This window comes from Oryx dammah, unplaced genomic scaffold (assembly GCF_014754425.2).
Source record: "Oryx dammah isolate SB20612 unplaced genomic scaffold, SCBI_Odam_1.1 HiC_scaffold_29, whole genome shotgun sequence".
Taxonomy (NCBI): domain Eukaryota; kingdom Metazoa; phylum Chordata; class Mammalia; order Artiodactyla; family Bovidae; genus Oryx; species Oryx dammah.
Genome location: NW_024070213.1, coordinates 115464446 through 115489647, shown reverse-complemented (window position 1 = coordinate 115489647; position 25202 = coordinate 115464446). Strand labels below are relative to the sequence as shown.

The 25202-nt window shown below is 37.6% G+C and overlaps 1 long non-coding RNA gene across 1 annotated transcript; it reads left to right on the top strand.

The window, feature by feature from the left end:
- The first annotated feature begins 596 nt into the window (after window positions 1-596).
- On the top strand, window positions 597-23764 carry LOC120857962. Its single transcript, XR_005719794.1, has 3 exons — window positions 597-1117; window positions 18386-18395; window positions 23754-23764. It is a non-coding gene; the product is annotated as an uncharacterized LOC120857962 (long non-coding RNA).
- Window positions 23765-25202: the final 1438 nt, after the last annotated feature.

Sequence of the window (25202 nt, the reverse complement as noted above, 5' to 3'; positions counted from 1 at the left end):
ATGTATTTTTCAACTAATAAGTGTATATTCTTGGTATGTATAAATTAAAAGTTGGTTTAAGATAGTCATTAAAAAGGTATCCAAATATTTAAAGTATACAATCATAGTTTCTGTAATGACAATGAGTATTCTGCTAGTTTTGAATTGTGATTATAGAGGAAGATTATTGTTTCTAAAAATACATATTTCACAATTTGGGGGTAAACAGTAATCTGAAAAGAAGCATCACATTATCATATGAAATATCTGAATTTCTTTGGTTCTGGGGATATCTTCTGAAAATAGCCTAAAGCTATGGCTGTAATGGAGAAGGCAATGGCAACCCACTCCAGCACTCTTGCCTGGAAAATCCCATGGATGGAGGAGCCTGGTAGGCTGCGGTCCATGGGGTCGCTAAGAGTCGGACACAACTGAGTGACTTCTCTTTCTTTTTTCACTTTCATGCATTGGAGAAAGCAATGGCAACCCACTCCAGCGCTCTTGTCTGGAGAATCCCAGGGACGGCAGAGCCTGGTGGGCTGCCGTCTATGAGTTCACACAGAGTGGGACACAACTGAAGCGACAGCACCATGGCTGTAATAGCTAAATTAAAATCTTTAAAAAAATAGTAGCTTGTATAGTATTAATAATTAATTTTTATTTGGCATTAAAATAAAAGCAGAATATTTCATTTTTAGATTTTCAGTGAGAAAAGAAATAGAGAAGGAAGGTAGTAAGAAGTAGAATGAAAATCAGGTAGATAGGAAATTCTACAACCTGACAGTTTTAAAAATCATTTAAAAAATTACAGTACTTTTAACAAATAGTTTCTAAAGTAAATTATGCATTGTGCCAAATATTTAGAACATCAAAAATGAGTTGTTATACTGTTTATTTCTTTTAACCCATAATTTGCAATTTTCTGTATTACAGATGCTACCAGGGGTCTAGATCATTGATCTTATATTAACTTCAGATGATGCAACTTACATTCTAGAAGGGTTTGATCCTGCCTTTGACTTTTGAAATTTACCTTTTGACTTCTGTTTGCCATTATAGTTTTTTAAAGTAGATACTTTAAAAGTGTCTAAAAGTATCTATATGTTTAAAAGATATATGTTTTTAAAGTAGACACAGTGTGACTTAATTTGTGACCATTTAAAATGTTCATATTGTCTAGAAAATGGGGTAAATAGTAATGAGCAGCAAGAACCTTACAATAATTTCTAAAGATACAGAAACTAAATAGATCCTTAAGTGTTCTTTTCTAAATTATAAATTGCATTACCTAGATTTTAATAATTAAAAGCTGGGATTCATTAAACGTGTACATTTACTTGATTTCTTAATAGTCATTGATTCTAGTAAGCTGCTGTTCTATAATTTTTTGTCAGCTAAAACAGAATATATTTGGTGGTGTGGGCTAAAATTCATGCTACACATATGTCTGACTTTGATAGCTTTTCCCTTTTCAAGGAAACTATAATTTTCAGCAAACTTTACTACATGTAAGTATTTTAGTATTAATCACATATAATGAAAAAATATAGAAATACTCTTAAAGGTTTGCGATTTTAAGCAAAAATGCTTTGCTTCTAAACAAATACCACTTTGGCAGATCTTTAGCACTGCTTGGGCTATCTTGGATTTATATATAATCTCTCTTCTAAGGAAGCTGAGTGTGCTTTTTGGGTGTTAACCTTTCTACTGCAGTATTTTTTCTGCAGTAAATAATGAACATGGCATAGTACATGGCACACCCAGAAAGAATCTATTCTTAAAGCATCTTGTCTTCAAAATAATGCACGTATTTCCAAGTGCATTGGATTAAAGCCAAAGGATGAGGCCACCTACTTAAGTGATCTTCATTGTCATGATATCAGTTCTCTATGAGTTTGGTACTTCCTGGCGACTGAATCATTTCTTCATTATCAAATACTCAAGAAAAAGCTTATGTGATTTCCTTAAATTTGATCTTGTGTGGAGCAATGAGAGAAAGGTGTTGGGTAGCAGGGGTAAAGGATGATGGTGATGAAAAACAGACAACAGTGGTATTTGGTAAACTATACCTTCAGTGGTGGGTTTCTCTGGTGGCTCAGTGGTAAAGAATCCGCCTGCCAGTGCAGGAGATGCGGATTTGATTTCTGGGTCAGGAAGATCCCCTTGAGAAGGAAATGGCAACCCACTCCAGTATTCTTGCCTGGGAAATGGAATGGACAGGAGCCTAGCCTGCTGCAGTCCATGAGCTCACAAAGAGTCGGACACGACTTGGTGACTAAACAACTCAAGAATCTTTAGTGGTAGCAAGCTATTTTAAGGAAACCATTGTATGAAGTACTTCCTAGAAGTATAAAAGTTCCTCGTTTTGTATTTAATTACATATGACTATATTCTAGGAAAAAAATAAAAAATACAGATATTGTAGAAGTGCCACTGGGGTACCCTCTGCAAAATGGTAACTGTTGCTCTAGAGTGTATACTCTTCAATCACCTTTACTTTATGCATTTATATACATATATGTTTACCTGTAGAAATACATAATTTTATGCATTTAAAATTTTTACATAAGCATATGGTTTGCAACTTGCTTTTTTTCCTACCAAAATGTCTAGATTTTATGTCAATATATACAGATTTTCATTTTCTTCCAAATCTCTTTGGGTGTGTTTTTCCTTTTTATATAACTTCTGACTCTCCATAAAACCTTCTGCAGGGACTTCCCTGGCAGTCCGATGAGTAGGATTCCTCACTCTCAATGCAGGGGGCACGTGTTAGGTCACTGGTGTAGTCAGGGAACTGGGATCCCACATGCTACATGGCCTAAAAGAAAACAAATCTTCCCCAGAGGAATCTGGCCAATTAGGTGGATTTCATTAGAATCATAGAATTTAAATGCAAGGCAGGACTTAACTTAGAATCCCAGTCTTTTTTAAGCATGTGAATCAAGAAATTAGACATCTGCCTACAATTCATTTGAAGTATTTTACTTTTGGCCTACTGTTGACTGATTAATATATAAAATTCAGGAGTTAACTTTAGCAGATTTTTTCTTTATTCAGAATAAGTTTTTATTTGAGGAAAGAAGGAAGAAAGGGAAGGTATAGTTGATAGGAAAAAGAGGACAAACTAAAACGAGTCTTTATACAGCTTTGAGCATTACATAACACAAGACTTCATGCTACCAAAAATTGAAAACTTGGTTAATTTGTGCCATTAATACAGAATGAAAAATGAAAATCTTTCTTCAGGTCTCCCCCTCCCCCTCCATCCCTCTTTAGAGGTAACTGTTGTAAACAACTTGGTATGTGTCTGTATCTAATACATAAATGTTTTAGTTTATCTTTGGCCTTTAGAAATGTTCAGTTCCCTGAAAGCAGTTTCTTGTTGAGTTGCTAAGTCGTGTCTGACTCTATGACCCCATAAACTGCAGCACATCAGGCTTCGCTGCCCTTCACTGTCTCCCAGAGTTCACTGAAACTCCTGTCCATTGACTCAGTGATGCCATCCAACCATCTTATTCTCTGTCACCCCCTTCTACAGTCCATGGGGTCCCGAAGAGTTGGACACGACTGAAAGTGTTAGTTGCTGAGTCGAAAGCAATTTCTACCCTATGTCAAATTCTGCCCTTATTCAATTGATCAACTTTGCAAGAACAAATCAGAATCATACCTTTTAAAAGAAAGTTAAATCAGTGATGACAGTTCTTGAAATAGAAGTTAAGTGCCTGACTCTTAAGATGTATATTTCCTTTAGGAGTAACTAGCATTCTGGGAAGAAGGCAATGGCACCCCACTCCAGTACTCTTGCCTGGAAAATTCCATGGACGGAGGAGCCTGGTAGGCTGCAATCCATGGGGTCGTGAAGAGTCGAACACAACTGAGCGACTTCACTTTTCACTTTCATGCACTGGAGAAGGAAATGGCAACCCACTCCAGTGTTCTTGCCTGGAGAATCCCAGGGACAGTGGAGCCTGGTGGGCTGCCGTCTATGGGGTCGCACAGAGTCGGACACGACTGAAGCAACTTAGCAGCAGTAGCAGCAGCAGCATTCTGGGGAAGTCCATAAAATTACTGGTTTTGCCCCCTATGGAAATAGAGCTGGGAAGAAGGGGTGAGGGAGTCCAAAGTCCTTGATAACAGTGTAACTTTTGGTATATTTTCCTGCTTGGGAAGCATTGTAATATCCCCAACAATTACTTCATGAGTATTTCTCTGCACTGTCAAGGTTATAGCTAAGCATGTGTGCTGAGACATAAATATGTGTGCTCCAGAAGAACAGATTTATTCATATTTGACTTTGAGTGAAAACAATTCAGACAGCAAGTTAAGCACAAGTTTACATGGTTTTGTTAATTGTTTCTATATGGTATTTTTAAAAATTTAAAACATGTTCTCTGTTCATCATGACTATCAATTTCATTCATTCATTGAGTGCTCAGAGCATGCACAGGGGAACCAGACTGACTTTATAGTTAGAGCTTGGAGATGGGGAACTGATTACCAGTGCCCACAGTTCAGTTCAGTTCAGTTGCTCAGTCATGTCCAACTCTTTTGCAACCCCATGAATTGCATCACGCTAGGCCTCCCTGTCCATCACCAACTCCCGGAGTTCACTCAGACTCATGTCCATCGAGTCAGTGATGCCGTCCAGCCATCTCATCCTCTGTTGTCCCCTTTTCTTCCTGCCCCCAGTCCCTCCCAGCATCAGAGACTTCCAACGAGTCAACTCTTCGCATGAGGTGGCCAAAGTACCGGAGTTTCAGCTTTAGCATCATTCCTTCCAAAGAACAGTCAGGACTGATCCCCTTGGTCTAGGATATAAATGATTTATTTGTGGATATGAGGTCAACCAAGCACATGTTAACATTCTGTTTGATTACATAGATAGGTACTGGTCAAACTTGTGAGGTGCAGTAATTAGCATGACTAGGTGGTAAGTGAATTTGCCGTAAAACTGAACAGAATTTTGGGTCTTGCAAACTACATTTTCTAGCCAGATTAAAATAGAATAAGTTTTCTAGCCTTAAGTGGCAATTAAGTCCTCAAGTTCTTATTACTTTTCCAAATTTTGTGGTCGCACTGAAGAAACATGTCTTTTGCTTGTTTACACAGCTTTTTTCTTTAATCTTGAAAAAAATGTATTTAAAAAAGCAATTGTTTTCTTTGCCTTTTGACAGATGTTCCCTTGTCAGATAGTAATCCAGGTTGCAGTCCGTTCCCGAGTGATAGTAAACCCCTTTGGGGAGGGTAGCGTGCTGTGACGTGTATTCTTTCTTCTGGCTGTGCTGGGTCTTCACTGATGCGCATGGTACTGTAGTTGTGCACAGGCTGCTCATCGCAGGGGCTACTCTTGGTGTGGAGCGCGGGCTCTAGGGGGCATGGAGTGCAGCAGTTGTGGCTCAGGCTCTGAAGTGCTGGCTCAGTAGCTGTGGCACACACGCTTAGTTCTGTGGCGTGTGGGATCACCCTGGGCCAGGGATCAAACCTGTGTCCCCTACGATGGCTGGCAGATTCTTGACCACCAGGGAACTCCATAACATCTATTTCTAAAGTCACTTTCCAATTTAGGAGTATGGGTTGCCTTTTTCCTTCCCGAAAATGAAGATACCGGACAAAAAGACAGCTTAACAAATACCAGGATTTCTTAATACTCTTTCCAGTGCCTTTTAAGAATATTTTTGATATTGTGGTATGTTATTAAAGTTATCTATGTCTCTTCTTGATCCTCTTGGGGAGAAAATCATTGACATTTGTTTTTAAGAAAAACTATTCCATGAACCAGTTATCAAGAAGTAACTTCTTTTCATCTGCATTAATTCATCTACACTAGTTCACAGAACGTAAATGCTTTTAATAATGTAGTGACAGCTCTTCAAAACATAAGAAGCCTGTAAAGGAAAAATTGTATCGTAAGAACAAGAGGCTTTGAGACTTCTGGCTGTCTCCTGGGTAACAAAGTTATTCCTCTTATCCAAATACTATGCAATATAAGTTCCTTGCTCCCCATTTTGAGGATACTGTGTTGGTAATACCTATGTTTGGTATTATGAAACCTGAAAACGTACTTTCGCTGAAGAAATGGCATTTAGTATTTCCTCTCTGTCAAAGGTCAGCAGTAGTGGCACAAGAAATTTATTAAGGATATAATCCAGGATGAACTTGATTGAAGATTGCCAGGTATAGCATTCTTCATTTACTGAGAACTTAATCTTTAGTATGTTGTAGCCTTGAGGTTGCCATGTGACAGTTCTAGTTCCTCAGCATTTGATTCACTGCTTTGCCAGAACTACAGCTGTGCCTCTTCCAAAAAAAATTTTTTTAAATTATTAACTGTATATAGAACTATTTACAAAATAATCAACATACATGAGCCGTTCTCATCTATGAAAGGTTTAACAAAATATGATTCTAATATATGGGGGCGGGAAGGGGAAATTATCTTAAATACAGAACTAAGAGCTAAAGTTCAAGAGTTGTGTTGATCAAGAGCTTCATTCAATCTGGTAAGTGATTTGTCTTTTTCTGTGAACAGTCAATCTAGGAATATAGGTGAGTTTCATTAGAGAAATAAAATTTGGCAAGATTTGTGATTCAGAGTATTAAAAGCCAAGAATGCAAAAATAGCCACTTGAAAACACCATCAAAGAATCAGAATACTTGTGGCAGTGCTGAAAAAGGAAGTAAAGGAAGGAGCTCTAAGTTAAGCTCTGCTTTTTTTCTTTTTAAAGAAAAAAAAGCTTGCATTTGATAATGATAGAGACATTTGAGTTATGTCCCTTACCTAATAATAACTTCTACTAACAATATTTAAAGTCAATTTTAATATTGTTAGGGAAGACTGAGATAAGTTCTGTGACCTTTAGTTACTAAGATTAACTAATACCTTAGTCAGCTCTTCCCTGCCCCCCAATTACAGTCTTTCTCCATGATAATTAAATTACACAGAAGCTTCCAGCTACTTGGCATTTCTGCAATGAATCCTCAATTTTTCATATGCCTCAAGTTCTGCTAATGCTGTCCTTGAATTTCCTGACCATCTTTGCTCTGTTTTTGTGGTGGTGGTGGTGGTGGTGGTGGTGGTGGTGGTGGTGGTGTTGGCAGGGTCTTTTTGAAGCTGATTATGGCACTACCTGTTATCTTTGGAAACACTTGAACTATAGAACTTTAACCATGTCTCACCATTTTTGCCCTAATATTAAAAACTGGGTGGAAGTTAGTATCCCCAAATTCTTAATTTCTAATAGAAAAAGATTTTTTAAAATGTTTTTATCTCCTTCAGTATTTCAAGGTGATTTAGGTGGTGGTGTTTCCTGGTTACTTTGCAGTTAAAAATGTACATGCCAGTTACTTATAATTAATTCAGTACATTTTAATGGGATATTCAAAGCAATCATTACACTTACTATATTAACTGAATTTTTATGCTATTTTATTGTACATACCAAGAAATACTAAAAGGAAAGTTTGCATGTACCTGATAGCACCCCCCACACACACACCCCAACTGAGAATTAAACAGTGAATGGACAGGAAAAGAGGCAGAAGGTAAAATAAATGAGTCATAATCACAGGTTGTCATTTATACTGATTAGCCTTGTAGATGGACATTTATCTACAGGCATACCTTGTTTTAATGAGCTTTTGCTTTATTGCACAAAGAAGTTTTTTGTTTTTTCACAAACTGGAGGTTCCTGGTGACCCTGTATTGAGGAAGTCTATCAGCATCATTTTTCTAAGAGCATTTGCTTGCTTTGTGTGTCTCACATTTTGGTAATTCATATTTCAAGCTTTTTCAGTAGTAGTATATTTGTTACAATGATTTGAGATCAGTGATTTATGTTACTATTGGCAATTTTTGGTGTATTTTTAAGTTGTTATGTACCTTTATTTTTTAGACATAATGCTATTGCTCACTTAATAGACTGCAGTATGGAGTAAAAAGTTTTATATGCACTGGGAAGCCAAAAAATTTGTATGACTCACTTTATTGCCATATTTGCTTTATTTTGATGGTCTGGAATGGGACCTGCAATATCTCTGAGGTATGCCTGTATTTACCTAAATAAGGAATAATGAAAACTAATTGCACTTATATTATTTGAAGGTTGTGGTCGGGATTCATATCTTGATCTTATGAATGCATTGGTTAGATCTCTAAATTTCAGTTGCCTGCCTTTAATGGTCTTTGATAGTAATCTTCGAATACTAGCACATTTGAAATTTTATGCCTCAGTTTTTAGGAGTTGGGAGTGTGAAATATATACAGTCAGTATAAGATCTAAGGGATATTAGTCTACTATAAAATACAAGGAAGAATCGATTATTGAAGAAGTGTAAGAACCTCATCATGAGGTTTGAGAAGAGCCTTAGAGTTAAGCTGAGGGATGGTATCTTATGACCCTGTGAGGAAAATCTACAAATATTTATTCATTTTGGCTGGGCAGTGTTTTTTTGGTTTGTTTCTTTTATTTTTAAAGTTTATTTATTGAAGTATAGTTGATTTACAGTGTATAGTAAAGTGATTCAGTTATATATATACACACTTGTATTTAATCTTATCTTTCTTTCCTGGATGTGTATTTTTATCTATAGGTATGAAAACAGGCATTTGAGCTACTTAAAATGTTAAACGTACGGAAACTGCTTTGTATATTTTTTGGTTGGGCAGTTTTCAGAGCTGCTTTTTGGGGAGTTGGGGAGTTCCCTAGTGCCTAGTGGTTAGGATTCTGGGCTTTCACTGCTGTGCCCAGGTTCAGTCCCTGGTGGAGGAACTGAGATCCCACAAGTCATGTGGCGTGCCCTCCCACCGCCCCCAAAAAGCTGCTTTTTGTCTATACTTTCTTGAATTTTCATCTTATTTCACTGTATCACACAATTATTGCTACTTTATTTCACCTAATGAAAATTTTAATTTGGAAGTTAGAATTTTTAACCACATTTGAAAATGGTCTGGGGAAGGAACATTTACTTTATCTTGTGAAATTCTGATTTTGTGTAGTATTTTTAAGGACACATGACTGATTGATTCTTCTGATCTCCAGGTAACTGGTGTACTTTGGAAATATTTTAATAAGATCTCTAACTATAAAGTAAGAAGACTGATTTTCTTGTATATGGAATTGAATCTTCTGTTTTGTGCTTGTAAATGTCTTTGGTTTAGATCTGTGTGATGTTGAGCTTTCGTGGCCATTTCCCCCGTCATGTTATACCTAATGTCTATAGTTGTTACATGAAATCATACATACCTTTAAGAAAACTATTATGGACGATGAATGAATATTATCAAGGATGTTTAAGTAAAACTGAGACTAAAGTTTTTACTTTTTGCCTCCAATTTCATATGTAAATCCAAGAAAACTTATAAGCTGAAAGGCCTACTTTATTGTGAAATATATATGTGACACTTTATTTAAAAAGTTATTGTAGTAGGAGAAAGGAATTAGATGCCATGAATGGATAGAACTGATAAATTTCTCTTTAGAAGGAAATCAGTTTTGGTTTCATTTGTGAGTGAGACCTGGAAGAAGAGAGATGAGTGAATCACTGAGACAGATTCAGAATTTAGCAGGCACTTCATGTTTTTGCTTTCATAATAAAGAGTCAGCCATAAACCGTTCTATGCAGAGAATTTTACTGGTGCTCTGAAAGGTGTATAAAATGCAGTACTATAATTCATGTCCTCAAGGAACTTAAAAATCTAGGGGAAAATTATGTAACAGATGTGAGGGGATTCAGAGATATTAAAAATGGAGGAGGAGGTAAATTTATAGAAGATAGTAGAAGGCTTCAGAGAGTCAACTGAAAGGAGTATCCTAAAACTAATAAAGTCACTGGGTATAAAATTAGTCACAGAAAGTAAAAGCTTTCATTTAAACAAATAATAGGCAGTTCAAAGATACAATTGAAGAAAAGTCCCCTTTTAAATGCCTAAGAATAAACAGTATGCAAGACTACAAAAAGAAAACCATGTTTTTTCTAAAAAGAAAGTTCGAGCACATGAAAAAGCATATCATATTCTTGGATAGGAAGACTTAACATCATTCATGCCAGGTCTTTGTAAATTGTTCTATAATCTTAATGCAACTCCCAAAAAACTGTCAGGATTTTCTAAAACTAGAAAGCTCATTCCAGACTTCCCATGAAAAAGAAGCAAGACTACCCAAGAAGACTCTGAGAAAGCAATGAGGACAGACTAGTCTTACAGAATTTTAAACTAGAGAGCACTAGTAATTAGAAGAATTTGGCACTGGTATATGGCTACTCAGACGTTTAGAACAGAATAGAAGGGTAAGAAACAGACCCAGATAAGGTAGTTTAGCACAAGGCAAAGACGACATTTCGTTTCAGTGAGGGAGAATACGGTTTAACTCATTAAAGATACTAGGACATCTGATAGCTGTTTGGAGGATAAATAGTTGGATTCACATCTCATATTATACTAAAATAAAACCCAGTTTTAAATGTAAAACTGAAATGTTTAAAGTACCTGAAGAAATCATGGGGAAAATTTTAAAAGATTTTAGTGTGGTGAAGGCTTTTCTAAATTTGATATAAAATCCAGAAACAATAAAAAAGATAGACTTTTCACTATAAATTTATAACTGATAAATCATACACTATATAAAATAAATGCTTCATGGCAGAACCCACTGTAAAGAAAAATGACAAATATACAAAAAAATCTGCAAATCATGTCATGCTTTGCTTAATATATAAAGAACTCCTATAATTCAATAAGAAAACATTCACCAGTCCAAAAGAAAAAAGATCCAAACTGTAAACAGAGTTTTCACAGAAAGGGATATGAACGACTTAAACTGGAAAAAAAAAGTTCAGCTTCACTATTAAGAGAAATACAAAATAAAACTATATCAAGAAATATTTTTTAACCTATTTGAACAAGAAAGACTTTTTAATGTTTATAAAACACTTTTATATCCTAGATATCATTGGTCAGAATTGAGGAACAAGTATTTTTGATGGTAGAGGTATAAATAGAAACAACCACTGAGGATGCTGTGCTATGCCTTCTTGGATATATTCACTCAACTACCAGTTTGCCCACCTAGTCAGAGAAGTTGAGAGATACATTTCCTAGATTTTTTTTTTTTTTGGTGTGTAGCTAGGGTTCTGGAAGCTAATTAGGTTTTCTCAGTTAAATGTTCTCTGCATGATTTGAAAAGAGAAATGAGGCAAAGGCCATCTCCTGGAGGTCTTTGAATGTTGCAAAATTATGTATGATCACAGAGATAGTAGCTCCCCTGGTGAATTTGTTTTGTATCAAGGTGGGATTAATCCTGGGAAACTCAATCTAGATTCCCAGACCTTGCTCCTTCAGCCCTTCCACTGAATTTGTAAGCACCAAATTCCCTGTAACAAGTGCCTTCCTGTTTTAAGTATCTAGAATGGTTTCTGTTTGCTGCATTGAAAACTGACTGATCAATTTGGTAATAGCAATCAGAATTGTAAGGGCATTTCCTTTTGACTTAGTTTAGGAATATATCCTGGAGAAGGCAGTGGCACCCCACTCCAGTGCTCTTGCCTGGAAAATCCCATGGATGGAGGAGCCTGGTAGGCCGCAGTCCATGGGGTCGCTAAGAGTCGGACACGACTGAGCGACTTCCCTTTGACTTTTCACTTTCATGCATTGGAGAAGGAAATGGCAACCCACCCCAGTATTCTTGCCTGGAGAGTCCCAGGGATGGGGGAGCCTGGTGGGCTGCCATCTATGGGGTTGCGCAGAGTCGGACACGACTGATGCGACTTAGCAGCAGCAGCAGCAGCAGCAGCAGCAGGAATGTATCCTATAGATATGCTTGTATGAAGGAAATGAGTTTGTTCAAGGTTTTCCAATGCATTATTTATAAATCGTCATCAATGGGGGAATTGTAAAATCAATTATAGTTATCGTATATATAGTTTGGGGTAGCTAGCTATAAAAAAGAATTACAAAGCTTTATGTGTTTAAAAGAAACAATCAACAGGGCATCAGTTCAGTTCAGTCACTCAGCTGTGTCTGACTTTTGCAACCCCATGGACTGCAGCACGCCAGGCCTCCCTGTCCATCACCAACTCCCGGAGTTCACTCAAACTCATGTCCATTCAGTTGGTGATGCCATCCAACCATCTCATCCTCTGTCCTCCCCTTCTCCTCCCGCCTTCAATCTTTCCCAGCATCAGGGTCTTTTCAAATGAGTTAGCTCTTCGCATCAGGTGGCCAAAGTATCAGAGTTTCAGCTTCAGCATCAGTCCTTCCAATGCATATTCAGGACTGATTTCCTTTAGGATTGACTGGTTGGATCTCCTTGCAGTCCAAGGGACTCTCAAGAGTCTTCTCCAACACCACAGTTCAAAAGCATCAGTTCTTTGGTGCTCAGCTTTCTTTATCATACAACTCTCACATCCATACATGACCACTGGAAAAACCATAGCTTTGACTAGATGGACCTTTGTTGGCAAAGTAATATCTCTGCTTTTTAATATGCTGTCTAGGTTGGTCATAACCTTCCTTCCAAGGGGTAAGCGTCTTTCAATTTCATGGCTGCAGTCACCATCTGCAGTGATTTTGGAGCCCCCAAAAATAAAGTCTGTCACTGTTTCCACTGTGTCCCCATCTATTTCCCATGAAGTGATGGGACCAGAGGCCATGATCTTCGTTTTCTGAATGTTGAGTTTTAAGCCAACTTTTTCACTCTCCTCTTTCACTTTCATCAAGAGGCTCTTTAGTTCTTCACTTTCTCCCATAAGGGTGGTGTCATCTGAGGTTATTGATCTTTCTCCTGGCAGTCTTGATTCCAGCTTGTGCTTCTTCCAGCCCAGCATTTCTCATGATGTAGTCTGCATATAAGTTAAATAAGCAGGGTGACAATATACAGCCTTGATGTACTCCTTTCCCTATTTGGAACCAGTCTGTTGTTCCATGCCCAGTTCTAACTGTTTCTTCCTGACCTGCATACAGATTTCTCAAGAGGCAGGTCAGGTGGTTTGATATTCCCATCTCTTGAAGAATTTTCCACAGTTTGTTGTGATCCACACAGTCAAAAGCTTTGGCATAAAGCAGAAGTAAGCATTTGTCTGGAACACTTTTGCTTTTTTGATGAGCCAACGGATGTTGGCAATTTGATCTCTGGATCCTCTGCCTTTACTAAATCCAGCTTGAACATCTGGAAGTTCACGTACTGTTGAAGCCTGGCTTGGACAATTTTGGGCATTACTTTACTAGAGTGTGAGATGGGTGCAATTGTGCGGTAGTTTGAGCAATCTTTGGCATTGCCTTTCTTCGGGATTGGAATGAAAACTGATGTTTTTCAGTCCTGTGGCCACTGTTGAGTTTTCCAAATTTGCTGGCATATTGAGTGCAGCACTTTCACAGCATCATCTTTCAGGATTTGAAATAGCTCAACTGAAATTCCATCACCTCCACTAGCTTTGTTCGTAGTGATGCTTCCTAAGGCCCACTTGACTTCGCATTCCAGGATGCTTGGCTCTAGGTGAGTGATCACACCATCGTGATTATCTGGGTCATGAAGATCTTTTTTGTATAGTTCTTCTGTGTATTCTTGCCACCTCTTCTTAATATCATCTGCTTCTGTTAGGTCCATAACATGCCCATCTTTGCATGAAGTGTTCCCTTGGTATCTCTAATTTTATTGAAGAGGTTAACAGGGTATATTATTTGAAAAAAAAAAAAAAAAGCCAGGGGGCAGAATTGTGTAAACTGTTTTTAAAAATTAGCTTTGTTGAAGTATAATAGACACAATATACATATTTGAAGTGGGCAATTTGACACATTTGACCTAGAAACCATGATCACATTGGTAATGAATGTACCCATCGCCCCCACCAAAGTTCCCTTATGCATCTTTGTAATCCTTTCCCTCACATGCTTGCTGTGCAACAGATTAGTTTGAATTTTCTAGAATTTTATATAAATGGAATCAAACAGTGTGTATACTTTTGAGTGTGGCTTCTTTCCCTCTGCATAATTATTTTAAGACTCATCCATGTTGTTGTGTTTATTCCTTTTTTGTTGTTGTTAAGTAATATCCCTTTGTACACACGTACAACTTTTTGTTTATTCATTCATTTGTGGATGGACGTTTGGATTGTTCTCCATTTGTAGTTATTAAAGCTTCTATAAACATTAGTGTACAAATCTTTGTAAACATAGATGTTTTTATTACTCTTGGGAAATTACCTTGGGGTAAAATGGCTAGGTTATTTGGTAGGTGTATATTTAACTTTTCAAGAAACTGTCAAAGTGGTTTCCAAAGTAATTTTACATTCCTACCACCAGTATGAGAATTTCAGTTCCTCCACATCCTTGCCACCACTTGATGTATGGTCAATTTTTAAAATATACCTTTTAATAGGTAATGACAAATGCTGTTGAATGTTTTTCATATGCTTATTTGACTTCTGTATATCTTCTTGGTTATATGTCTGTTCAAATCTCTTGCCCATATTTTATTTAGTTAGTTCTGAGAGTTCTTTATGTATTCTGGATACAAGTCATTTATCAGACACATGATTTGCAAACTCTTCCTCCTGGTTTGACTTGTCTTTTCATTATCTTTCAAAGAACAGAAGTTTTAAACTCTTCCCTGGATTGTGCTTTGGTGTAGTTCCTAAGAACTCTTTGCTTAGTTATGGTCACAAAGATTTTTCTCCAATATATTCTTCATAAGTTTTATAATTTTAGGTTTTACATTTAGGTCTGTGATTCCTTTGGAGTTATTTTTTGAATATGGTTCAAGGTAAATAAGTTTTTTGTTGGTTCACTGCATTACCATTTGTTGACAAGACTGTTATTATTTATACCTTTGTTGAAAATCAGTTGTCCACCTAATGGGTGGTTCTACTTCTGAACATTGATTTGTCTGTCTTAATGCCAATACCACACTGTACTGATTATTGTAGTTTTATAGGTGGTCTTAACATCAAGTAGTGTTAGTCTCCAACTTTCTTCTTTTACAAAATTGTTTTTGTCCATTGTAGGTTCATTCCCTTTTTATCTTTTAAAAAAATTCTTCTTTATTTTTTTTTGAGGGGGGTCATTCAGTTTCATATGAATTTTAGAATCAGCTTATTAATTTTTATAAATTATTTTTTTAATCTTGCTAGAATTCTGATTAGGATTGCAACCAATCCATAGATTGATTTGGGAAGAATTGCCATCCAGTAATGATTGAGTCTTTGAATCCATAAAGGTAGTATAGCTCTCTATTTAGGTGTTCTTTTTTCCTTAAGCAACATTTTGTAGTTTAGTGTACAGGTCTTTTACCAGAGGTATTCCTAAGTATTTCATGTTTTTGATGGTGTAAATAATATTTTAAATTTAATTCTAATTTTTCATTGCTAACGTAGAAACAAGGCTTCCCAGGTGGCTCAGTGGTAGAGAATCTGCCTGCCAAGCAGGAGATGAAGGTTCAATCCCTGGGTCAGGAAGATCCCCTAGAGGAGGAAATGGCAACCCACCCCAGTGTTCTTGCCTGGGAAATCCCATGGACAGAGGAGCCTGGCAGGCTACAGTCCTTGGTGGGTCGCAAAGAATCAGACATGACTTAGCGACTAAACAACAACAGCAGCAATATATAGAAATATTTGGTATTTCTGTATTGAACTTGCATCCTACAACTTTGCTGAGCCCACTTATTAGTTGTAATAACTTCTTTGTAGATTACATAGGATTTTTTTATATAGGTATTATATCTTTGGTGAATGAAGACAATGAGATTTCTTTCTTTCTGATTTGGATGTTTTTACTTCTTTTTCTTGTCTTCTTGCACTGGCTATGTTGAATAGAAATGGTTAGAAATGATATATTTGTCTTGTTCCTGATCCTTTTGTTGTTGAGAAAGAAAAAAGGGTAACTATACATATCTGCCTGTATAAACCTAGAATATCTCCAAAAAGTTACATTAAAAATTGATAATATTGGTTGCTTCTGAGGAGAAAAGCTGAATTGGATGGGGAAAGAGATGAAAAGCAAACTTCTTTTATAGTTTTTTGTTTTGTTTTGTTCTTTTTTTACTTTATTTTTGAGAAACAAACTTCTGACTGGACACTTTTTGGTATATTTTAATGTAGGAGCCATTAGATACAAATCTTAATTTATGATGGAGTTATGATAAACCCTTCAAGAGTTGAAAATATCATAAGTCAAAAACATGCATTTAAAATTCCTCACCCACCATCATAGCTTAGCCTAGCCTATCTTAAATATGTTTGGAACACTTACATTAGCCTACAGTTGGGCAAAATCCTCTAATATAAAGTCTATTTTATAGCAGTGCTGAGTAGTTCATGTGATTTATTGAATACTGTACTGAAAGTGAAAAACAGAATGATTGGGTACAGAATGGTGGTTGTAAGCTTATCAGTTATTTCCCCTTGTGAGTGTGCGCTGACTGGTAGCTGTGGCTCATCCACTGCCCCAAAGAGAGTCACATATGGCTAGTCTGGGAAAAGATCACAGTGCACAATTAGTATGGTTTCTACTGAACGTGTATTGCTTTTGCACTATCATAAGGTCAAAAAATCATAAGTTGAACCATCCTAAGTTGGGGACTGTGTGTATATTGCCTATTCCAGAAAATAAGAAAACTTAGTTGTATAAACAGAGCATTTGCTAAAATATTGAATATTTTTGTAAAGAAGCACCAAGAATGGGACACAAGAGAACACAAAGTTAAAAATTAGCAAATGTTTGCTGAAATATTTAAGAATCTTTAAGGAATACTTGGAAGTAGGTAGCCTTTGCAGTAAACTTTGAAAGAGGAGAGACATGAATTGAGAGTGAAGTAGATATTCTGAGAGGAAGATATGTGTAAAGGCATGAAAATGGTAAATGGCAAACTTTAGCAAGCAAATTAATTTGACTGGGGCATTGGGCCTGGGTAGGGAAATGAGAAGAAAAAGTTAGATAAAGGAGGACTTTGCAGAAGAATTAAGACTAACATAAATGCAATTTCATATGGTTCACTCCAATACCCACCCAATCCAAGGCACATATTTGCCTTCAGTGATCTTAACTGGTTGACAGATACCTTGAGTGAATGCCTGCTCTTCACTAGATCCAGTACGAGGTGTTGCATGTGTATTTAGCTGTGAACCAAATGGACATGTTGACTTTTCTGGTGGAGGTTTTAGTCTAGTGGGCACCTCTGGGCTTCAACAAAACGAGCAACCCCATGTTCCCCTTTGTTTCAAAGTTCTGGCCACAGATTCAGTCTGACACTGTTAAAAACCCTAACCCTTTGCCCACTCCTAAATATAACCATTTTGATAAAGATTCAAACCATTACTCAAACCCCTTGACCTTCAGCCTTCCTCCCCTTTCACACTTATCAGTACAGGATAGGAATGGAAACCAAAGACTCTGAAGCCAAATGTCTGAGTTTGAAATTTCACTTTACATTTCCCTTTGTGATTTGAGCAGTTAACTTTCTGTTCCCCAGCTTCCTCAATTATAAAATAATGATAGTAACAGTATGTACCTTGTAAGGTTGCTGAGAATATTAAATGAATTATTACATATAAAGTGCTTAGAATATCTATCTACATTTAAGTTTTAAATAAATATTAGAAATTATACTATTACTAGTAGAAGATCTTGCTTGTATCATTTCACCCAAGCCTAATACTTCTCACAAACTGTGTCCCACCTTCATAGATGGTTTCATTTTTTCCATAGCATATTGAACATTCTGGCCCTTTTCCTAGAATTACAAACATGCGCAAGAGCTGCCCACCTAAAATCCATCCATAATTGTGAGCATCTCTTCTCTCCTGGTTTGTAATCAAATTTACTGAAAGTTCACATTGGCACCTCTTTTCTGTTCCTTAACCTATTGCAATCTTGTACCTGACCCCATCACTCCACAAAATTGCTTTTGCTAAGATCAAGCACAACTGTTTTATCTACCTGCCAATACAGGAGATGTACACTCAGTCCCCAGGTCGGGAAGATCCCCTGAAGAAGGAAATGACAATCCACTCCAGTATTCTGGCCTGGGAAATTCCATGAACAGAGGAGCCTGGCGGGCTACAGTCTGTGGAATCACAAAAGAGTTGGATACAACTGAGTAATTAAAACAATTCCCTCTAACATAGTATGATTTTTACTTATTTATTTTGTTTTTATCTGTTTTCCTTGGTTAGATTGTAAATTCAGGAAGGACAGGGATTTTGTCTGCTTTGTTTACTGCTACATATCCAGCACCTAGAATAATGCCAGAATATCATAGGTATTCACTAAATATGTTTTGAATGAATGAACACTGAATTGTGGTGATCTATTAATGTCTTCTACATTAGATCAGGAGCTACTTTGAATACTGGAACTGTTTTTTTTTTTTTTTTTAAGCTCTTTATTAGCCCTATTGGCTTAGCAACTGACCCATAGGTAACAGTGAGTATAACGAATGTACTGGAGTCATCATGGTACCAATACTTTTGGTAAATGCTTCTGGATGATACTCCAGGGCCTAAAAAAGTAATTTTAAATTCTGCAACCCTAGAGCTCCAATGACCTAATACTAGGATTTTGTAACCAATGGAGATTTAAGTTGCCTAAAGAAACTATTTAACTTACATGCAGAGTACATCATGCAAAATGCCAGGCTGGATGAATCACAAGCTGGAATCAAGATTGCAGGGAGAAATATCATCAACCTCAGATATACACACATGATACCACTGTAATGGCAGAAAGTGAAGAGAAACTAAAGAGCCTCTTGATGAGGGTGAAAGAGAAGAGTGAAAAATCTGGCTTAAAACTCAACATTCAGAAAACTAAGATCATGACATCCAGTTCCATCACTTCATGGCACATAGATGGGGAAAAAGTAAAGCAGTAAAAGATTTTATTTTTTTAAGTTCCAGTATCTCTACAGATGGTGACTGCAGTCATGAAATTTAAAAATGTTTGCTCATTGGAAGGAAAGCGATGACAAACCTAGACAGGGTATTAAAAAGTAGAGACATCACTTTGCTGACAAAGGTCCCTATTGTCAAAGCTATGGTTTTTCCAGTAGTCATGTACAGATGGGAGAGTGGGTCCATAAAGAAGGCTGAGTGCTGAATTGATGCTTTCAAGTTGTGGTGTTGGAGAAGACTCTTGAGAGTCCCTTGGACAGCAAGGAGATCAAACCAGTCAATCCTAAAGGGAATCAACCTGACTATTCATTGGCAGGACTGATGCTGACGCTCTGGTACTTTGACCACCTGATACAAAGAGCTGACTCATTGGAAAAGACCATGATGCTGGGAAAGATTGAAGGCAGGAGGAGAAGGGTGAGACAGAGGATGAGATAGTTAGATAACAATGACTCAATGGACATGAATTTGAGGAAACTCTCAGTGGAGGATAGAGGAGCCTGGCGTGCTACAGTCCATGGGGTTGCAAAGAGCGAACACAACTTAGCGACTGAACAACAAAAACAAACTACGTTCTTCAGCAGCCTCCAGAGAAAGAGGACTGATGGGAGATTAGCTATTTATCTGTGCTCATCCATTTATTATGAGGCCTCGTGATTACGGAGGCCAACAAGATCCACAATCTGCCATCTGGAAGCTGGAGACCCAGGAAAGCCAGCGATGTAATTCAGTATGAGTCTGAAGGCTTGAGAACCAGGAGAGCTGATTAAATACCAGATTCGGGACAGAGGATGAGATGCGAAGTTAAAGCGCTAAGACTGGAGAAAAGAGGAATTCTTCCTTCCTCCACCATGTGGTCTATCCAGGCCACTAATGGCTTGGATGCCCAACTGCAGTGGGGGAGGGCCATCTATTAGTAGTTTACTGAGTCCATCACAGCAAATGCTAATCTCATCCAGAAACACTCACAGACACACTCGGAAACAGTGTTTTATCCAGGCAACTGGCACAGAAAATTAAACATCATGCTCTTTATCCCTTTAATTTGTGTTATTTATTAAGATTCCTGAACTTCCCTGGTGGCACAGTAGAAAGGAATCTGCCTGCCAATACAGGGCCCACACGTTGCTGCAAAGCAACAAAGCTTGCAAGCCACAACTACCGAAGCCCATGCACTTGGAGCGTGTGCTCCACAGTAAAATAAGCCACTGCAACGAGAAGCCCTTGCTCCACAATGATGAGGAGCCCCTCTCGCCACAACTAGAGAGTTCTTGGTTGGCAACGAAGACCCAACGCCACCAAAAATAAATTAAAAGCTTTTTGAAAATTCCTTGAAAATTGTTCTGTTGCTAAGGAAGTTTGAAAATGGTAGTTTTCAACCAAAGATAGAGGAGGGAAAGAAGTATGAGGGAAGGACAGAAGACATGGTTCTCAAGCCTAAATCCACATTCAGATCACTTGGGGGATTTCTATATTGATTTGGACCCTTCTCCCAGAAATGCTGATCAGGGCGAGGGGCTGAGCATAGACCTATTTTTTAATTCTTCAGATGCTTCTAATGTACAGTCAGGGTTGAGAACCGCTGAAATAGGTAATCTATAAGAAATGGGGCGAGGCTGCCAGGGAAGAAGAATGTCTGTTGAGAGAAGCAAAATACCCCCGATGGTTACTTAGGTTTCTCTCCAGTAACACTGGGCCGGAGGCAGTCCCTGTCACTGACGTTCTGTGCTTATGACCAGTAATTGTATCCAGACACTGGAGCAGACATAAGAGCCAGACCAAGCACTAAACAGTTTCTTTATGGGCCACTAACAGCAACTAAAAATTAGGAAAAAAATCCTTCTTCCTTGAAGTTTTCTAAAAGGTTAATTACACACCAGCTCTTTCAACCTTTAAATTATTTTCAGAGGGTGAATTAGAAAGAGGAGCATGATCCATGAGGTCATAAAGAGTCAGATACAATTGAGCGACCGAGCGCATGTATGCACACGTACACACACACAGACACACACACGAATTCCATTAGCAGATTGTGGCACTTTAGATTAATTTTTCTTATTAAATGGTATCATGTTGTTCATTTTCCCCCCAAAGAGGCCAACTTAATCTTTGTTTTGAGCTTGCATATTGAGGCAATTCCGGATAATTGTATGTAGACTGATAACCTTTATAACAGGCACAATTCAGTGCATAGGAAAATTTGTTCTTGGAATCCAATTTCAACTTCATAAAGTGGAACTTAGTGTCTTGAAAAGGGAGTATGTGAGTTTCTTGGTGTTGTATTATTCCCAAGGGAAATTTCCAATTATTCTGTGACTCAGTGTAGACTCAGGATAAATATATGCTACAGGCACCACCTGAGGCATACTCACAAATTAACCACATTTGATTTATTAGTGGGTAAGTATGCTTAATCAAAAATTATATAATTTTGGCCATGAGTATCTTGTTTTTCTTAGTATTCTCTTTATGAAAATACATGTCAATGACAGTAAAACTCTCTCTGTAAAGAAGGATAAGTTATAATCCAGTCCTTTGTAAACAGTAAGCTATTTTCATACAGTAGAAATTTTTTCCCTTCAGATTAACTGGTTCTAATGAGTAAATTTGATGAAATAGTTTACCACAAGGATTGCCTTTTACATTCCAAAACAAAAGCATTAAATGAAAGTTGACTTTAACAGAAATGGATATTGCACTAATTCTTCCTCAAGTGCCTGTATTTTTTATTTTGTAATGATTTGTATTCCCTGATGTTCTTTATATCATGCAAGTGTGAAGCGGGGTTAAATGTATTTGCTGTTGGCAATTTAGCATTAATTGTAATACGCTGTAATCCAAATTACAACCTGTCATTTCCAGTCAAATTGTGAAGCTCTGTAATTGTATTTTAGAATTCCACTGCCATTGATTATAGCCACCTCATTTGTGTTTTAATATACCATGACGAATTTGTGAATGGAAATACAATCTTGTAACAAGGCAGGAAACAAGCATTGTTCTTCCTATTATAGCAGCAAAAAAAATGATTTCTTAACAAATGAAAAGAGAAGGAGATGTTAAGAAGTAGAGGATTCAATTAAGGATGAAAAAGACAAAAATGACTTTAATTTTCTAGCAGTGCATAAAAATAAGTGAGCCATGGATTTTTAGAAAACACTTTTATACCAAACTGTTCAAAAATAGTCTTTAAATTAACCTTATTTGTAGAATCTACTCATACTAATACGGATGCTCTCGTTTATTAATATGAATTGCCATACAGCATTCCACAGACATTCCCTGATGATCATTCAGGTTGTTTAGAGGTTTTTACCACTATAAATAATGCTGCAGTAAACATTCTTGTATATGACTCTTCATATACTTGGAGGATTCGCCAGGAAACATACTTAGGAGTGGGGTTTCTGGGCTGCAGAGTATGCGTAGCCTCTGTTTTACTTTGTGTGTGTGTGTGTGTGTATGTGTGTGGTAACAACACAACATGAGATCAACCCTCTTGATAAATTTTGAAGTACCTATTATTATTGATTATAAGTACAGTGTTGTATAACCACCTCTAGAGTTTATTTCTCTTACTTGACCGAAAATTTTATGCCCACTGATTAATAATTCCCTGTTTATCCCCACCCCACCAGTCCTTGAAAACCATCATTCCACTCTTTGTTTCTATGCATTTGAATATTTCTGATACTCATATAAGTAGAATTGTGCAGGATTTGTTTTTCTGTGATGGCTTATTTCACTTAGAATAATGTTTTCAAGGTTCATCCATGCTGTCACATATTTCAGATTTACTTCTTTTTTAAGGTTGAATTGTATTCACTGTATGTATATGCAACATTTTTTTTTTTTTTGGCTTATCTATCAGTGGACATTTAGGTTGTTTCCATATCTTCAGTTCAGTTCAGTTCAGTCGCTCAGTTGTGTCTGACTCTGCGACCCCATGAATTGCAGCATGCTAGGCCTCCCTGTCCATCACCAACTCCCTGAGTTCACTCAAACTCACATCCATCAAGTCGATGATGCCATCCAGCCATCTCATCCTCTGTCGTCCTCTTCTGCTCCTGCCCCCGATCCCTCCCAGCATCAGAGTCTTTTCCAATGTGTCAACTCTCCGCATGAGGTGGCCAAAGTACTGGAGTTTCAGCTTTAGCATCATTCCTTCCAAAGAACACCCAGGACTGATCTCCTTTAGAATGGACTGGTTGGATCTCTTTGCAGTCCAAGGGACTCTCAAGAGTCTTCTCCAACACCACAGTTCAAAAGCATCAATTCTTTGGGGCTCAGCTTTCTTTATAGTCCAACTCTTGCATCCATACATGACCACAGGAAAAACCATAGCCTTGACTAGATGGACCTTTGTTAGCAAAGCAATGTCTCTGGTTTTGAATATGCTATCTAGGTTGGTCATAACTTTTCTTCCAAGGAGTAAGCGTCTTTTAATTTCATGGCTGCAGTCACCATCTGCAGTGATTTTGGAGCCCAGAAAAATAAAGTCTGACACTGTTTCCACTGTTTCCCCATCTATTTCCCATGAGCCACCTATAAATTCAATGCACTCCCTTTCAAAATCCCAATAGCATTTTTCACAGAAATAGAAAAAAAATCCTAAAATGTTTATGTAACCACAAGAGAACCCAAATAGAGAAATTCTGAGAAAGCAGAACAAAGCCAGAACCTTTACACTTCCTGATTACAAACTATAGTCTATGGCCATACCATCCTGAATATTCCTGATCTCATCTGATTGCAAACTACAATACAAAACTATAGACAGAAAGACAGTGCAGAATTGGCATAAAAACTGACATGTAGACAAACGGAATAGAATCAGAGAGCCCAGAAATAAACCCACACATACACAGTCAACTAGTATTTGACAAGTGAGCCAGGAATACTCAATGGGAAAATGATAGTCTATTTAATAAATGATATTGGGAAAACAGGCTAATTATATGCAAAAGCATGAAACTGAGCCCCTACTTTATACCACTCACAGAAATTAGCTTGACATTGATTAAATCTGTAAAGACAAGACCTGAAACTATAAAACTAGTAGAAGAAGACAGGGAAAATTCTCCTTGTTATTGTTCTTGGCAAGAAGTTTTTTGGTATGGCTCCAAGAGCACAAGCAACAAAAGCAAGAATAAACAAGTGGAACTACATCAAACTAAAAAGCTTCTGCATAGCAAAGGAAACAATGAACACAATTCCCAACCTATGGCATAGGATACAATATTTGTAAGTTATTTATTTCATAGAAGGTAATACCTGAAACTCCAGTACTTTGGCCACCTCATGCAAAGAGTTGACTCATTGGAAAAGACTCTGATGCTGGGAGGGATTGGGGGCAGGAGGAGAAGAGGATGACAGAGGATAAGATGGCTGGATGGCATCACGGACTCGATGGACGTGAGTCTGAGTGAACTCTGAGAGTTGGTGATGGACAGGGAGGCCTCGGGTGCTGCGATTCATGGGGTTGCAAAGAGTCGGATGCGACTGATCTGAACTGAATACCCAATATAGCAATACATGAACCGTGAATTTCCAGATGTTCAGGCTGGTTTTAGAAAAGGCAGAGGAACCAAAGATTAAATTGCCAGCATCCGCTGAATCATGGAAAAAGCAAGAGAGTTCCAGAAAAACATCTATTTCTGCTTTATTGACTATGCCAAAGCCTTTGACTGTGGATCACAATAAACTGTGGAAAATTCTTCAAGAGATGGGAACACCAGACCACCTGACCTGCCTCTTGAGAAACCTGTATGCAGGTCAGGAGGCAACAGTTAGAACTAGACATGGAACAACAGACTGGTTCCAAACAGGAAAAGGACTATGTCAAGGCTGTATATTGTGACCCTGCTTATTTAACTTATATGCAGAGACCATCATGAGAAATGCTGGGCTGGAAGAAGCACAAGCTGGAATCAAGATTGCCAGGAGAAATATCAATAACCTCAGATATGCAGATGACACCCCCCTTATGGCAGAAAGTGAAGAGGAACTAAAGAGCCTCTTGATGAAAGTGAAAGAGGAGAGTGAAAAAGTTGGCTTAAAGCTCAACATTCAGAAAACGAAGATCATGGCATCTGGTCCCATCACTTCATGGCAAATAGATGGGGAAACAGTGGAAACAGTGTCAAACTTTATTTTTTGGGGCTCCAAAATCACTGCAGATGGTGATTGCAGCCGTGAAATTAAAAGACGCTCACTCCTTGGAAGGAAAGTTATGACCAACCTAGACAGCATATTAAAAAGCAAAGACATTACTTTGCCAACAAAGGTTGTCTAGTCAAAGCTATTGTTTTTCCGGTAGTCATGTTTGGGTGTGAGAGTTGGAC